Source organism: Lissotriton helveticus, chromosome 1_1 (assembly GCF_964261635.1).
Source record: "Lissotriton helveticus chromosome 1_1, aLisHel1.1, whole genome shotgun sequence".
In the NCBI taxonomy this organism is placed as follows: domain Eukaryota; kingdom Metazoa; phylum Chordata; class Amphibia; order Caudata; family Salamandridae; genus Lissotriton; species Lissotriton helveticus.
In genome coordinates, this window is record NC_136057.1 from 398,723,827 (window position 1) to 398,739,661 (window position 15,835).

A 15,835-nucleotide genomic window follows, 5' to 3' on the forward strand; every position below is an offset into this window, starting at 1 on the left:
CAGTGCTCAGCAATGAAGGGGTCAGATTGGTCAATGTGCTGCGAGAGAGCTGATGCCAGTATGATTAGCTAGAAAATACAAGCTGCGTCTAAAATATGTTTTTGCTATAAGTGCTTAGAAACTAAATGAACTACCAGAATGAAGCACTTTATGAAAATTAGAAAGCTAAGTTCTGTCAAGGGGCAGGATGAAGCAGTGTCTGACCTCTTCTAAGCAGGTCCTGCGACTTTTCCCCCCTCCAAAGATTTCCCTTACGTCTTAGAGCCCACAAAACTTGAATTACGCACCCGTGTCTCAAAGCCTAGTATTGTTTTTCTAGTTTTTTTTTTAGAGTTTTTTATAGTGCAAACTCGACTTACATGAGCACCAGTTACATTACAGATGAACACATTCATTTCTGGTAGTCACGGGGAGATTAAGTGATTTGCCCAGAATCACAGGATGTTAGGCATCCCTGCCGAGACCCGAACCTTGTTCCTCAGCCTCGTGGTCGGCTGATTTAGCTATTAGGCCGTATCCTCTCGTTGAAAAGGGTCATGCTAGCTATGCATAGGAGAACCCATGACTTGGCTAGAGGTGTGCGAAACTAGCGGAGTTTCACTCCGTGGAATCCCACAAAAAACTTTACAAGATACCACGGAGTTCAGCAAGATGGCAGGATTCGGCACATTGTGCTGCTCGCACTGATTTTTAGCGCTGGGAGCTTGTTCCACACTATAAAATCAACGCGAACAGCACCACGTGGCACACCAGAGGGCGCTGCATCTTTCTGCCGCTCAAGTATATTTTCTACTTGAGCTGCAGCTTTTTCAGTGCAAACAGTTGCGACCAGCCGCGACTGCCTGCATTGAGAAAATCTCACCTGGTGGTGTTCTAGTGTCCGCTCTCTTACCGTTGTCAAGCCGCGTAAAGAAAAAACTCTGCTACGTGGCAGTTGAAGGAGTTTTACTGGAACTCTGTGTTACAAGCATAACGCAGAGTGGGCAAAACTCCACAAAGACCGCTGGCGGACCGGAGTTTATTGCTCATCCCAGATGCTCACAAATGCACACACATGTCCAGCTGCTGTGGTGAGAGTAGCTGGGTGTTCCTGGGGCCACCAGGAATGGACTGGCCTATTGGGTAATCTGGCAATGCCAGAGGAGCTGGTTTGAGAGTTCAGTGTGAGTGCCAGTTTTTTTAATGCTAGTGGTCTGTTTTATGATCTAGTGGGCTAGTTTTTACTGTTGATTTAATTGATATTATCACAAACATTGCCTGTAGCTAGCACAAATGTCTGCAGTCTTTAGTACCATAATAAACACCTATATAGTGTCTATCATCAATCAAAACTGCCAAGATTTGAACATTTGAGACACTTTTTGGGTAGCTAATTTGCTAATGGAGGCCACTTTTATTTTGGTGCCTAGGCCTACGTTCTCTCCCAGTCCAGCTCTGAGGGACACTCCCTCATGAGGTAGCCCCTGTGTGCAAGTTCACTCACTCCTAAGCCCTGAGCCTATACTCGCCTGACAGTCTGAGACTAATGCCAGACAGCTTATGATTTAGCAACAGTCTTAGGAGTGTTCTGTACACTGCAGCTTTGTACAGCAGGATTTACATAGGCCCTTATAATTCCAAATGCATGCTGCCTTGGTTGAGGCACCAGAGTGAAATAAATGGTTGTGAATCTGCAGATCTTTCTTGAGCATGATCATTAATTAGGGGTGACAGCATCCAGGCCAGGCTTGGCCTTTGGTACCCACTGGCACTGCCCTTGCTTACGCCTGATCTAGCCAATGGAAAGAACAGGATGGAAATTGTACTCTAAGAACCACATTCACTTTCTGTAGTTACCAATGCAAAGTCTTTTAGCAGGAAATAGGAGGTTGATGAGGGGCAAGGGACAGGAAGTGGTCAACCCTGTGATGTCACTGGGTGTCAGTGATGTGTGATGTAGTGAATCAGTGCTCATGTTCTTAAGGCCTCTGGTGGCACATACATGTAGTCTATTCACATCTAATGTGAGCCTCCTAAAAGACACCATCCACTTCTGAACCTGACCCAGTTATTGTATGGAGAGGAAAGGCTGCATTACCACATCCATCAACAGTTTGTACAAGGAGACAAAATGATTCAATACCACTTAACTTTTAATAGATGTCCTTACTTATAACTAGAGTACTTACACAGAAGCTTATATATTTGGTAGAGTACAGCCTTCATCCTTTACAGTATTTGATTGTAATATTGGGGGTATTACGCTACTTTTGAGCAGTATGCCCTGCCATTCTCCTCACAGGACAAGAACACTGGATTTTAAAGGCATTTGGTAGAATTTGTTAGTATCGTTTGTGGATAAGACTGCATTTGGATTTGTAATGTCCTCCTGGGTTATAGAAAATCAGTAATGATATCCGTAAGCTGTTAGTGGAATTGTTGCCATCAACTGCATGTGATGATTGTTAAGGCATTGTTGGTTATAAGGAGAATTGCACTCTTTTCTCCCTACATGAAATATAACTGTGGGGACATATATTAACTCTCAGCCTGACAGCCTATATATTACATTTTAGGGCATTTATTAATTGATAGTCAGACTGCAGCCATTTTATCAATATAATAAGAGCGTGGGCATCCACTAACTGTGAGTTGAATGGCAGCCTTTAGAATACATGTAATAACTATGCCCAAAAACAGTTATTGGTAGTATAAACAAAGTGGTCCCAGATATACAATCAATCAATTCAAAATTGGAAATGCATACAACTAGTTATAACAACATTGTTTTTAATCACAACGTGTAACATTCATAAACATTGTAAAAGTCAATACACAGTAAAACACATATAATGCCCCTGAAGGGTAGAGAAGAGATAAGTGATGAAATAGTGAAAGTGTGGAAATAAAAGAAGGTTGATCATTAATACCCAAATACAACAAAGATATTTGGAGAACAAATCAATACTGGATTAGGTAATCATGCCTCTACACAAAATCATAAATAATAAATAAACAAGGAGGCTGATCGCAGATGAGAAAGTCGACGTTTCGACCCAGGTAAATGCAGGTGTGTTTTGAACCTTGCTAGAGGGTCTTCATCAGGACGGGGAGTGTGAAAGGTGGGGCAATCGATCTGATAGGCTGGTCCGTTATCAACGCGTCAAGGAAATAATTCAGATGATGATGTCGTGTCTGGTGATTGAGTATGTTGTGCAGTGATCGCAAAATCTGTTGTGTTATCGCAATCTGTAACGGTGAAAAGGCACCGCCGGAAACAGGAGTCACTTAGGAAACGGTAGTCTTGTATAGTGATCGAACACTCCGTTATGTTGGCAGAATCTGTAACGGTGAAAGGGCGCCGCCGTAGATGGCAATCACTTAGGAAACGGTTGCCGGTTACAGCCAGAGCAGTCAGTTAGCGTTTCTCAGGATAAACAGCAAAGACGAGGGCTCTCTTGCGATGTAAAGACACGGGCTTCTCATATAATTGAACAGCCGTGAGATGGACAAGGGCGTCTCTCAGGATACACGGAGCAGTAAACAGCAACCGTTATTGGTCACACTACGTGTAAGGTCATAGTTGAGGGAAATTATGATGTCATTTTTCATATTATGTCTGATGCCAGGCATGATGGAGGGGTGATATAGATATGTTACTAATCATAATTTGGCAGTGTCAATAGCTTTTATGTTTTCCATTTAATAAGTGGGTATTAATGTTTTTAAGGCAATACTGTGTGCTTTCAAAAAAGTGTTTTCAGTGAATATGTTTGGTTTTATTAAATATACTTTGTCCACTGTCATTAGTATCCATAGTGCACAAAGCATGGATAAGACCATGCCCTAAACCTTTGTCTCCCTGCCTGCAGACACCTCTTAGCAGACGCTATCGGCATGCCCATGAGATACTACACAAGGTGGGGATGTCTTGTGTCCACTCCCCCTGCTCTTAGTGCCTGCTTGGCAGTGAGTGTGGAATGTAGCCACACCCTATCACCCGTACCTCTGTTCTCTGTGGCCACTAAGCATAGGGGATATCTTTTGGCCACAATATGTGCTCAGTACCCATGCCATCATAACTCTAGGTGCATGCATGGGCTTGGGCCATGGCTTTGGGGTCCATCGCCATGAAATCAGTACCTGCTGGACATGGCATGCAGCAATGCCAAGCAAGTACTAGGCACAAACTTTGGTCTCAGGATGACACCTTCTGACTCTGGGGACAGGTTGCCTTAGCCTAGGGCTTTATCAGGATGGAAAAATGCAGAGCCCAACAGACTCAGTGGCAGGTGTATTTCAATGGGTTGCACAAAGTAACTTCATGAGCCTGGAGCTCTGGGGGGGCATACGCAGAGACGTCTTCAGGCATAGGCAAAGTGGGCATTTGCCCAGGGCCCTCACCTTCCAAGAGGTCCCCTAGGAAAGTAAACTTTCCCTCCAGCTCACAAGTGTGGATTTTTGTATCTTAATCTTTAACGTATAAGTCAATATTGTTAGGCAACATAGGGCTTAGTTAGCAAAAAAAAAAGGGTGTAATGCTTAGTAGTTCCAAACAGGGACTCCAAATATTTCGTCACAGGGGTCCCCAAAATTCTTAAGATGACATTGGGCAGAGATGCCAATTTCAGGGGATGGCTGCATGCCACACCCATTAAAAACGATTTCTGGATGTAGAGTGGCTGGGTGCAGGGTGTGGCCAAAGGCCATGCCTGGTGAGCTTCATGTGTTGGTCTTTGGGTGCAGGGTCTGGTCAAAGACTACGCTAAGAAGGCTTTTGGAAGTGGGAGAGGTGGCACAGACCTCACCCAAGGTCAAGTGGGCATAGCGTAAGTCTGTAACCTGGGATCTGGGTCATGGAACTTCAAACAGTGTATCTCCTAAGTTCATGAACTCCACCCTGGCCACTGAACTTGCCTAGTGGGTACACTGGGAAACATAGGAAATAAACTGAAAAAATATTTCCAAACATGTTAAAGGGTCGTTATGGTTGCTTACTCGGATAATTGATTATGTTTGTTACTTTAAGAAAACCATTTGATGGTGCAGTACGATTGTGGAGTTTTGCTTTAACCATTTGTTATAAACATTGGAGGGAGGGGTGGTAACTCCCCCAACAATAACTTTTCACAAAAGCCATGACAAAAAAAAACCATATATTGACAAAGCCAAAAAACCTTGCAGACAACAGCATGCTTTTTGGTTTTGACAGTGCTCGTTTCTCAGTTACGTTGGGCTCCTTCTCTTTTCCCCACTGGTACAGTTACCAGAGTAGGAATTATAGAAGTGCAGAAATAAGCCATCAATCAAATGATAGTAAAACAGTAAACCACAATTGCAGGCAGCTTGATCCCCCATCCACCTTGGATGCGACATCTGGCTGCAGCCTGTTGATTGGCAAAGTGAAACTACAACTTCCTCTGGCAAAGTTAGAGAACTTCGTACTAAACCTCAAAATGCAAGGTTCTTAAAAAACACCTCGACCTCCACTAATTGCCATTGAAGTGTTTTACTTTTTGTCCACTGATCAGAAATTACTCCAGGATTGACATGATTCGTGAAATGATATTTAATATCACTATCATATTAAGCCCTGTATAAAAACTACTAATAAATAAATAAATACATAGAAAAAGTGGCCATATGGCAAGATGCTGTCGTACTATACAGAACTAAGAAAGATAGGAGGGAAAGAAAGAAAGAAAGAAAGAAAGAAAGAAAGAAAGAAAGAAAGAAAGAAAGAAAGAAAGAAAAAGAAACGAAATGCAGAAAAAATATAGAAAAGAAAAAGAAACACTAAGGGAAAAAAGCAAACGGGCTGCGACCCAAAACATTTTGGGGGAGATAAAGAAAGTAGATGCGACAGAAATAAATAAAAGAAAGGTAAATAAAAAGAAAGAAAAATAAATGGATGTATAAGCTATACATAAAAACAAAACAAAGAGGTGGCAGATAGAGAACAGTGCATTTTAATGCATGCGTTCAGTTAAGCTAAAAGTAGGCAGAATGAAAAATTTAACTTTTCAAACTGCTATTGCAACCATACTAGAAGAGAGGGAATCGTCTGATCGACGTGAAACAAAACCATTACACAGGCGTGATTTTAAAAGAAACGAGCGCGAGCCCCGAGCTGCCTCCCGCCCCCGCCTCACAGGTCAACAGAGCTCCCCTTCAATCGAGCTGAAAGGAAAACACTCTTTCACCTTGTGGTACAGCGTCCGGGAGTTCAGTCGAGGCCCCCAAGAGATCAGGCGTCTGAAGAATGATGTCTTATGAAAAATGTATACACAAGGAAGGTTTGTTCAAGGAGGGGTTTGGGATGGCTCCAAAGATACATAAATATATACATAGAGAGCAGAAGATAGTGGTGCCGCCTGATACCCAATATAGCATTTGAGAACCCGCAGCGCGTGGTTCTGATCCCCGCCCATCCAGGAGTCTATAGGTCGGTTGTCTCGCGCCGTCTCATGGGCACAATTGAGTGGTATGAAGGGGCCGAGGCATTTCAGAGCCCTACACCTAAATTGACACCACCATTGAAACCTTCAGACCACACCAGTTGCAGTCTCACTTTGCAATTCACTTCTAGGGAATCCATCCACACATTAGCTACACATTATAGTTGGCAAAAAACAGAATCAACTTCTATTAAAATCCAAGGGTGGCCACCTCCGCCCTCCCAGAGGGGTTCAACCACTTCTTTAGCCTGGCCTATCACTGGGTATGTTGGAAGCAAATGAGAAAGTGAGGTTTGTTTCTCAAAGCAGCACAGAAACCCATCTTACTCAAAAAGTAAACATATATATTTCAGGCTGTGTGGATAGTGAAAAGCGATTTCTTCAAAATTGGAATCCCCAATGTGAAGAAAAGGGAACATGCAGGGAAAGAAACACAATATGAGTTGACTCATCTAAAATTAATTGATAAGTAATGTAAATGAAGGAGTTAATTCCACATACTGTATGTAACTACACATTTGATTCTTTACAGACACGGGTCATAGCTGTACTGAAGCTGCAAGTAAGTATGTTTGATCTTGGAAGTGAATTAGGGTCACAGTAGAATTCAATTAGTGCACTGCTCCTGCAAATGGAATATGGAGGAAACCCTCCCCTTATGTCACTCATTGCACTGACATACACATTCACCAGTGAGCACAGGAAGTCGGAATCCACTATATGTGTTGCTCCATACTGGCTGTGCCCCGCTTACTGCGCCTTCAGAAGAGAGGTAACACGCCCGGGCCCTTATAGTTAATTCACAATCATAGTTATGGGATTAAAAATACCCACTAAAAGTTCAAGCAACCTCTCAGATGCTTGCGGAGGAAGTAAGTCAAGCAGTTTGACAGAAGTCAATGTCTTTTTGGGTTCAAGAGGGAACAGTTGTCATGATTGTTTTTTTCAGCTGTTGATCTTTAGTAATACAGGTACCTTTAAATAATTCTGAAGAGTTCACACATAACGAAGTTTCTTTCGACTGCTTTGTATTAGATATAAACTAAAAAGCTTGATATACTCAAATAAATTCATATACAAAAAATGCAAAACAACATTAATTCATATTTTGTGAAAGAATATTTAGGAGCTGATTATACCTTTATAGGCTCCCGAGGCCATTATGCATTACTGTGCAACAAGATCCAACGTTCTGCTGTAGAATTGTGTTCCACTTCATTGCTCACAGCGAGAAATATTTCTCACTACCTGTTTGAGGCACATATTTTGATAGTGTGGCAAACAAGTCTTGCTGGCGGATCACTATCTAGTTGAAAAGAAGTAAAAGGGGTCCCATGCAGGTGTTCCATTCAAGGGATTATATCAGTGCACAGACGTAAAATCGCATTTCACAAACCCAACAAACTAGATGATTCACGGCCAAAAAAATGGATGCATCCACATAGCATAATCCTTATAACCACAGCCTGGCCATCAACCAGTCGATCTATTTACTTTTTGAAGTTCCCCCGGTTATGTCTTTCTCCCTTATCAACCATGTCAACACTCTGGCAACTCAAATGCAGCAGCTCTGAGTACCCAGAAGGTTTCCACCCTGCCCTTAGAACTGGTATTTGCACATCCATTTCTCTTAACACCACAACATATTTGATGGAATGCTTTGCAAAATGATGCAGCAAATTGAAGAGCATGACCAACATCAAAGTTATGGTACCTTCTTCTAGCTTCTGGAAAAAGAGTCACGAATTTAAAAAAACAAGAAACTTTAAGGACATCCATCAAATGCACCCACAATATCTGCCGGGGCTAATCAGCCTTTCAATAAGTAAAAAATGTTCAGTCAAAAGAACAAAGGAAATTTACCGACTTAACTTTTACAAAAAGATGGTTTCTCTAATCATCTTTAGTTGGCTGATATCCAAATTGCAGAATACTGAATCACACCTGCATTCTAAGTTGAGTAGTGAAATAATAATGTATTCTTTGAACCCGCACATTACTGACAGAAGTTATCAGCAACACCCCCAGGCCTTATGAAAGCCTCCTGCAATCCCCGCCTCTAGTTCCAAACCACTCTTCGGAAGTTCCAATTTTACCTTCCTACCCAGAACTAATCATACAGGACTTAAAGAGACAAACTATTCAATAACAACTACAACTCGCAAACAAGTGCAACACATTATGTTATTAAGTTGAAAAAAATACAAGACTACACAAATATTTCTTTTGAGGCTTTTTTCACATTACACGTACAAATATTTTCTATCAGAGACATGTTTGGCTTTCAGCTCTACATTTTAAATTTTCCTATAATGGAAGTCACTTACTATCCAGCCGTATTCGCACCACCACGCTCCCCTCTCATATCATGTTCCTTCAATCACACTGCTATCAACTCCAGCAGTCAATTTTCTTATGTTGGTCGCAAAATCTAGGGTCATTGTTGCAGGGGTAGTTGCAAATATCATCATGAAAGCTTCACTGACTGACTAGAAGTCACTTCTGGGGTGATTGTGGAAGTTTATTTCAACATAACAGGCAGTGCACCATCTGGGCCTTCACCAAAGATGAAAAAGACTAACACAGATGGATATTTCGAACTACAATACAAGGGCGATCAAATTCATACTAAATATCAATCAATCAATCATTCAGGGTATTTGTTAAGTGCACCTACTCACCCGTAAGGATCTCAAGGTGCTGTGTGTGGGGGGTGGGGAGGGGGGTGCCGGTTCCAGTCCATCAAGGAGGGGGTTTGCCGAAGAGCCAGGTTTTGAGGTTTCTCAAGAAGATGGGAAGCGATGTTGTCTGTCTGTGGTGGAGCGGTAGGGTGTTCCAGGCTCTGGCCGCGAGGAAGGAGGAGGATCAGCCTCCCGATCTGGTCTTTCAGGTGTGGGGGACCACGGCATAGGAGAGCTGGGCTGATTGCAGGGTCTTTTGGGGTGAGTTCAGGTATGCTGGTCCGGTGTAGTGGAGGGCCTTGTGTGCGTGGGTGAGAATCTTTAGGGTGATTCTAGCCTCGATGGGGAACCAGTGGAGTGTGCGCAGGTGCTGGGAGATGGATGTGGCAGTATCTTGGCAGGTTCAGGACCACTCTAGCGGCGGCGTTCTGGATGTTTTGTAGCTTGGGGGTGAGGTTTTTGTTTATTCTGGCGTAGAGTGCGTTGCCGTAGTCGAGTCTGCTGTTGACGAGTGCATGAGTGACGGTGTTTCTGTTCTCGATGGGATCCATTTGAAGGACTTATGTAGGAGGCGAAGGGTTTGAAGCTGGAGGATGCAGCAGAGTTAATCTTGCTTTCCATTTTGAGCTCTGAGTCCAGGATGATTCCAAGGTTTCATGCATGGTCCGTGGGGGTGGGTGGGCTTCAGAGGGCGGGGGCGTACCAGGTGTCATTCCAGGTGTCAGGGTTTGGGCCCATGATGAGTACTTCTGTTTTGTCGGTGTTGAGTTGTAGGCAGCTTTTTTATCCATTTGGCGACAGCTTCCATGCCTTCTTGAAAGTTGTGTCTGGATGTGTTGGGTCATTGGATAAGGAGAGGATGAGTTGGGTGTCGTAAGCGTATGATACAATGTTGAGTCTGTAGGTTCTGACGATGGGGGCGAGAGGAGCCATGTAGACGTTGAAGAGCGTGGGGCTGAGGGAGAACCCCTGGGGGACTCCGCAGGTGGTTTGGGAAGGGTCCGAGAGGAAAGGGGGAGTCTGACCGGCTGAGTTCGGCCGGAGAGGAAGGAGTGGATCCAGTCAAGGGCCTTGGCCTGGATTCCTGCGTCGTGGAGTCTGCGTATTAGGGTGTTATGAGAGACTGTGTTGAACGCTGCTGAGAGGTCAAGGAGGATGGGGGCTACTGTTTCTCCTCTGACCAGTAGGGAGCGTCGTGGAGTCTGCGTATTAGGGTGCTATGAGAGACTGTGTCGAACGCCGCTGAGAGGTCAAGGAGGATGAGGGCTACTGTTTCTCCTCTGGCCAGTAGGGAGCGGATGTCGTCTGTTATGGCGAGGAGGGCGGTTTCTGTGCAGTGGTTTCTTCTGAAGCCGGGCAGGAAGGAGTCGAGGATGTTGTGCTCTTCGATGAAGGGGGAGAGTTGGCTGTTGATGGCTTTCGCAATGACTTTCGCTGGAAACAGAAGCAGGGAGATGGGTCTGTAGTTCTTGAGGTTGGTGGGGTCCGTCGAGGGCTTCTTCAGGAGGGGGTTGATCTCGACATGTTTCCAGTCAACGGGGAACGAGGCGTTCACCAGGGAGCGGTTGATGGTGTGGCGGAGCATGGGTGCGATGGTGTCGGCGGCTCAGTTGAAGATGTGGTGGGGGCAGGGGTCTGTGGGGGCCCTGGAGTGGATTGACTTCATTGTCTTCAGTGTGTTTTCAGTGGTCAGGGCTGTCCAGTTGTCAAACGTTGGCTTCCAGCTGTCAGGGGTGGCTGGTGAGGGTTCAGAGTGTTGGTTGTCTTCGTCGAAGTTGTCGTATATTTTCTTGATTTTGTGGTAGAAGATGGTGCTGAGTTTGTTGCAGAGGTCTTGTGAGGGAGGGATGTCAGTAGACTCGATGGTGGGTTGGGCGAACTCCTTGATGAGGCTGAAGAGTTCTTTGTTGTTGTGTGCACGTGTGGAGATTCTGTCTTCAATCGATTATTTTCTCGTTTTTCTGATGAGTAGGTGGTATGCATTGGTGGCGCCTCTGAAGTTGTTGTGAGCCTCTGTGGATTTGGAGTTCCTCCAGGCCTTTTCTAGGTGCTGGCACACGCGCCTGGACTCTCGAAGTTCGGTGGTAAACCATCTGTCCACGGGAGTTCGGCGGTGTGGCTAAAATTGAAGGAATTCCCTGTTGTGAAGAGGGGGTTGAGGGTGCTTCCTGCTGAGTGCGTGGGTTCGGTCATGATCTGGCAGAGTCCAATGTTGTGGAGGTTGTCCAGGAGGGATGTGGTGTTGGGGTCTAGTTGGTTGCCGAGGTGGAAGTTGAGGTCTCCGAGCAGGGTTTAGTTGGTGGATGCGATGGCATGCGGGGAGGTGATGTCCGTGATGGAGTCGGCGAATGGTCCGCAGGGTCCAGGGGGTCGGAAAAGATTGTTCTCCGGAGGGTGGTGGTAGGTCTGACCAGTATCTTGAAGTGAAGGTGTTCCATTAGGTCTGTGGGCTCGTTGGGGAGAATGCTAAGTCGGGGGTGGTGCTGTCGAGGAGGTCACAGATTTCGGTGGCGTGTTTGTAGAGTGATCGGACGTTGAGGAGGATGCATTGCAGGGTCTTCAGTTCAGTTGTGTTATTGCGGGCGGGTTGTGCTGGGTCAGTGTTCTGGCGGGGCTGCAGGTGTGCCCGCAGCGCTGACAGCTGAAGGGTACGTGCATGTCGGCTGGTGATGCTAGCTTGCAGCTGTTGTTGAGGCCTGGGTTAAGTGTGTGGATTGCCGCTGGGTCATAGTGTTGGCAGTGCAGAGAATCCAGGCTTCCTGGCACTGTTCCCGGTTGGGTCGTGGATGGGCGCAAACGGGCTTGCCTTTAGCGGTGCCGCCATTAAGTAGGGGTTGGGGAGGGCTGGACAGCTGGGAGGCGGGAGCGGGGAGGGGAGCTGTATTGGGCCAGTCACGCTGGTCGTGCTGGGGGGAGGGGGCACGGGGTGCAGCAGCAGCGAGGAAAATGGGAAAAAAGAGTGAAATAAAACAGAAAAGTGCAAGAAAAGTGGAGGAAGGAGATGGAAAGGAGAGTAAAAGGGAGAGATCAGAATGAGGGTCAAAAGTGAGTAAAACTGGGGGAGGGTCCACGGGGGCAGCAGCGGTGGGGGAAATAAACGGGTGAAAACGAGTGGAATAAACAGAAAAGTGCAAGTAAAAAGTGGAGGAAGAAGGTAGAAAGGAGAGTGACAAGGGAGAGATAATAAAGAGGGTGAAAAATGAGTAAAACAGAGCAGGACAGGAAAAGCGGAGACAGAGAAGGAGACAGAGGTCCACTAGACCACCAGGGATGAGGCACAGGTATAACCTGTGGGTGGAGGAGGGCCTCGAACACCAACACTTGAGAGTGCAGGGGCTCGGCGGAGGCCTCACTTAATGGTGGAGCTGCGAGGGAGGGAGAGCAATTTCACTGACAATGATTCAGTGGCTTACTGGTAAAATGCTGGTCAAAGGAGCAAAATATACCAAGCAATCCAGGATGCAGATAATCACATTCTAATCAGACTGCTTGTAACAATCAATAAAAAAACAACTATTATAAGCTCCCCATGAGCAAAGTGATCTTCTATGAAATAGAAAAAATAATAACCTTATTGTCTTTTCATTTTTTTGTCCACATCTTGCTCATATTTTTAAATCTACCAAACAGAGAAATGTCAGATGTTTTGCCGGAAAGGACCAAATTCAATCCGGTACTCCCAGAGAACAGCTCAAAATCATTCAGGATTTACTAGAAACAATAAATATAGCAAGCTGGCCTGATTCTGCCTGGTGATGGAGGGTTATAAGAGGGCAAAGGAAGTTGAAAAGAAATTAGGCCAAACAATGAACAATTTTTCAAAAGTTTTGACTAAAAGCCTTACAACTTGCAGTTAGTTCAGAGGAAGAAATTATGAAACATTCGATACTTTAAAGTCTGATTTCAAACAGTACCTACGAGCACCATTTATCAGTAGCAGTAATTCATGCATGTTAACAATTGCTAATTGTGCTCTCAATGCAAAATACTGAGGGGCAGATTTACGAACCCTGTGCGCCACATTTGCGCCGCCGTTGCGTCACTTCTGTGATGTAGCGGCGGCGTAAACCATGCGCCATGTTGCGCCCTATTTACAATGTGACGCACCTAGGGAGATGCGTCACGTTGTAAAGCCCTGCACCACTTGAAACCTGCGTCAGGTTTCATGGGGGCGTTCCAGCGCAGGGGGGGGGAGGGGGAGTTCTGTCGCAGGAACGCCTCAGAAAAGTGCCTGAGTGAAATCTACAAGATGTAGATGTTCTTGATTTTGTGGTAGAAGAAGATTTCACCTAGTCACTTTTCCGATGCCGCTGAGTCTCGGTTCGAATAACTGTTTCCAGTAGGCATGACCATCACATTTGTTCCCTGTGCTAAATTGGTGTGATTTGCCCTAAACTATGCATTGCCACATGGCTAAGATCTTCATGCTGGTACACGGTATGAAGTTCATTTTCCATACAGTCCTGCTTCACATATATACCTTCCAAATGATTCCGGGACAATAGTTCTAACTAGGGCCCTGATTTAAATCTTGGCAGAGAAGGTCCTGTCATTGCTTTTTTGACAGTCTTCCCGTCTGCCGAACTCGGGGTCCGCCTGCCATTTTTAGATGTTAGCTCGTTCATAGATGAAAGACCGCCAGAGTCCCTCTGACTCTGCCAGGAATTCTCAACTGCATCGACGGCGGTCTAGGCAGAAGCTCATGTCTGCGGGGCGCCAGCCCAGATTCCCGCTATCCCGATCACAATGCGCTTTTTGCCGTGGGAACTGTGCAGGAATCCCTCCTACTTCGAGTTGGCAGAATCAAAGGAAATGAGGTAAAAACATACCTTTTTTCCTGCTTCTGTTTCGGTCATGTACCCCATCATCCAGGTCCCTCATTTGCTGCATCTACTCCACCATGATGCCCAATAATTCCATTGTCACTGAGATCAACTGGAAGCTACTTGTACAATCATCATATCTATTGTGTATTGGCAAGTGCTGTAGCCTCGTGTTCTTATGCACTGCTTTCATGTGCAACATTTTTCTTAGGTGTAATGCAGTAGTTTTCCTTTTCTAACTCATCAAGGTAAAATAAATACACCTGTATTGACATTTTAAAAAAAAAGTTGCTTATGTGCTTGTGCATGTTGTGCTTGTGTTAACTGGGGTTCTCATCCCTGGCAAAGAGGCCCTTCACTTCTGTATCTGTATATTCACTGGGGTCCAAATCAAGACAATATTCTGACCCTTCTGTTTAAATTCAATCGTACCCGTTAGAGGAATGTGTAGTCTGTAAGATGATGCATAATTATCAAGATTTACCAGTCTTGGCCAACGTCTCTTCTTGAAAGATAAATTCTCTAATGCAGGAGGCTCCAGATCAACATGAAGTAAATCTCTACCTACCTTATTGATGCTACAAACCAGGAAAACGAAGGCCGTAAAAGCAATACTTTTTGGCACTAGCCCCTTGCTTCCAGAACCTACTCCTAAAAGAGACCTGCTTCCATGTATACTTTCTTTTAGAAAACACTATTGATTAACCTATACTGTCCTTAAGTCAAAAGAACATTTACCTGTGCATGGCTGCTAGTTGCCCCCACTGCCTTCCAGGCACTGGGGGCCATATTATCAAGCAAGGGCGATACATTATCGGCGCTTTTATCGGCAGGAAACTGCCGCTAAAGCTGCGAGAATGGGCTTGATAATATGCCCTTGTGAATTCCCATAGAAGCCCAGGTTAACACCAGAACCTGGGCTTCTATGGGAATTCGCAAGAGCATATTATCAAGCCCATTATCGCCGCTTTAGCGGCAGTTTCCTGCCGATAAAAGCATCGATAATGTATCGCCCTTGCTTGATAGTATGGCCCTGGGTTCTTACACTCTCTCCCAATGATAACCCTTCACAGTAGAACAATCCACCTGTTTCAGTGTGTTACTGAGGGGAATATCTTCTTACTCCTACAGCCAGCTTCTGTTATTTTTGAGACACTGAGAGATTACCTCTCAATCAGTTTCTGCATTACTTATCAGTAACTGGCAAGCTCACATCATTATTATTACACGGCCTGCCTTCCCATCCAATGCTCTCTCTGCTCATGTGCCTTCATCTGATCTTCAAGTTAAACCCAAACGTACACTCCTTCCTGCTGCTTGTCACAATGCTCTCCAGTTCTGATCTCACTGTCCACATCTAAGCCATTCCTCAATCCTCACGGCCACTCATCCAAACACTCTGTGTCCTCTTTCTTGCATTACTCATCTTGCACAATCCCTCACCACACAACAGACTTCTTTTGCAAGTCATTTCTATGTCCAATCACTCCCCTGCCTCACCCCCACCATATCTACGATATTCCCTTCCCAGCCATGTTATTCCATTTAGAGAATGATGGCATCTACCTTAAAATCCTGAATAAAATTGTTTATTTGGTTTCAATAAGTAGTCCCTCAGGGCAGCTACATCTTGGGTGGACTTCTACAATTCCCTCTATTTAGGACTTTCAGCCTACCTATTACAAAGACTGTAATTCATTCAAAACTTGGCTGCCCACCTTCTCTTGGGCTTACCTCCTCGTTCACCTATTTCACAACATCTAATAACTCTCCACTCACCATACTGGTGGCAGAGTGGTCATTTTTAAGGACTTCTGCCTATGCAGACATAGGGCATCAGGCAATTGATTCCGGAACAAGGCCTCAAAACAGTGGTGCAGACTCTCATTCTCTC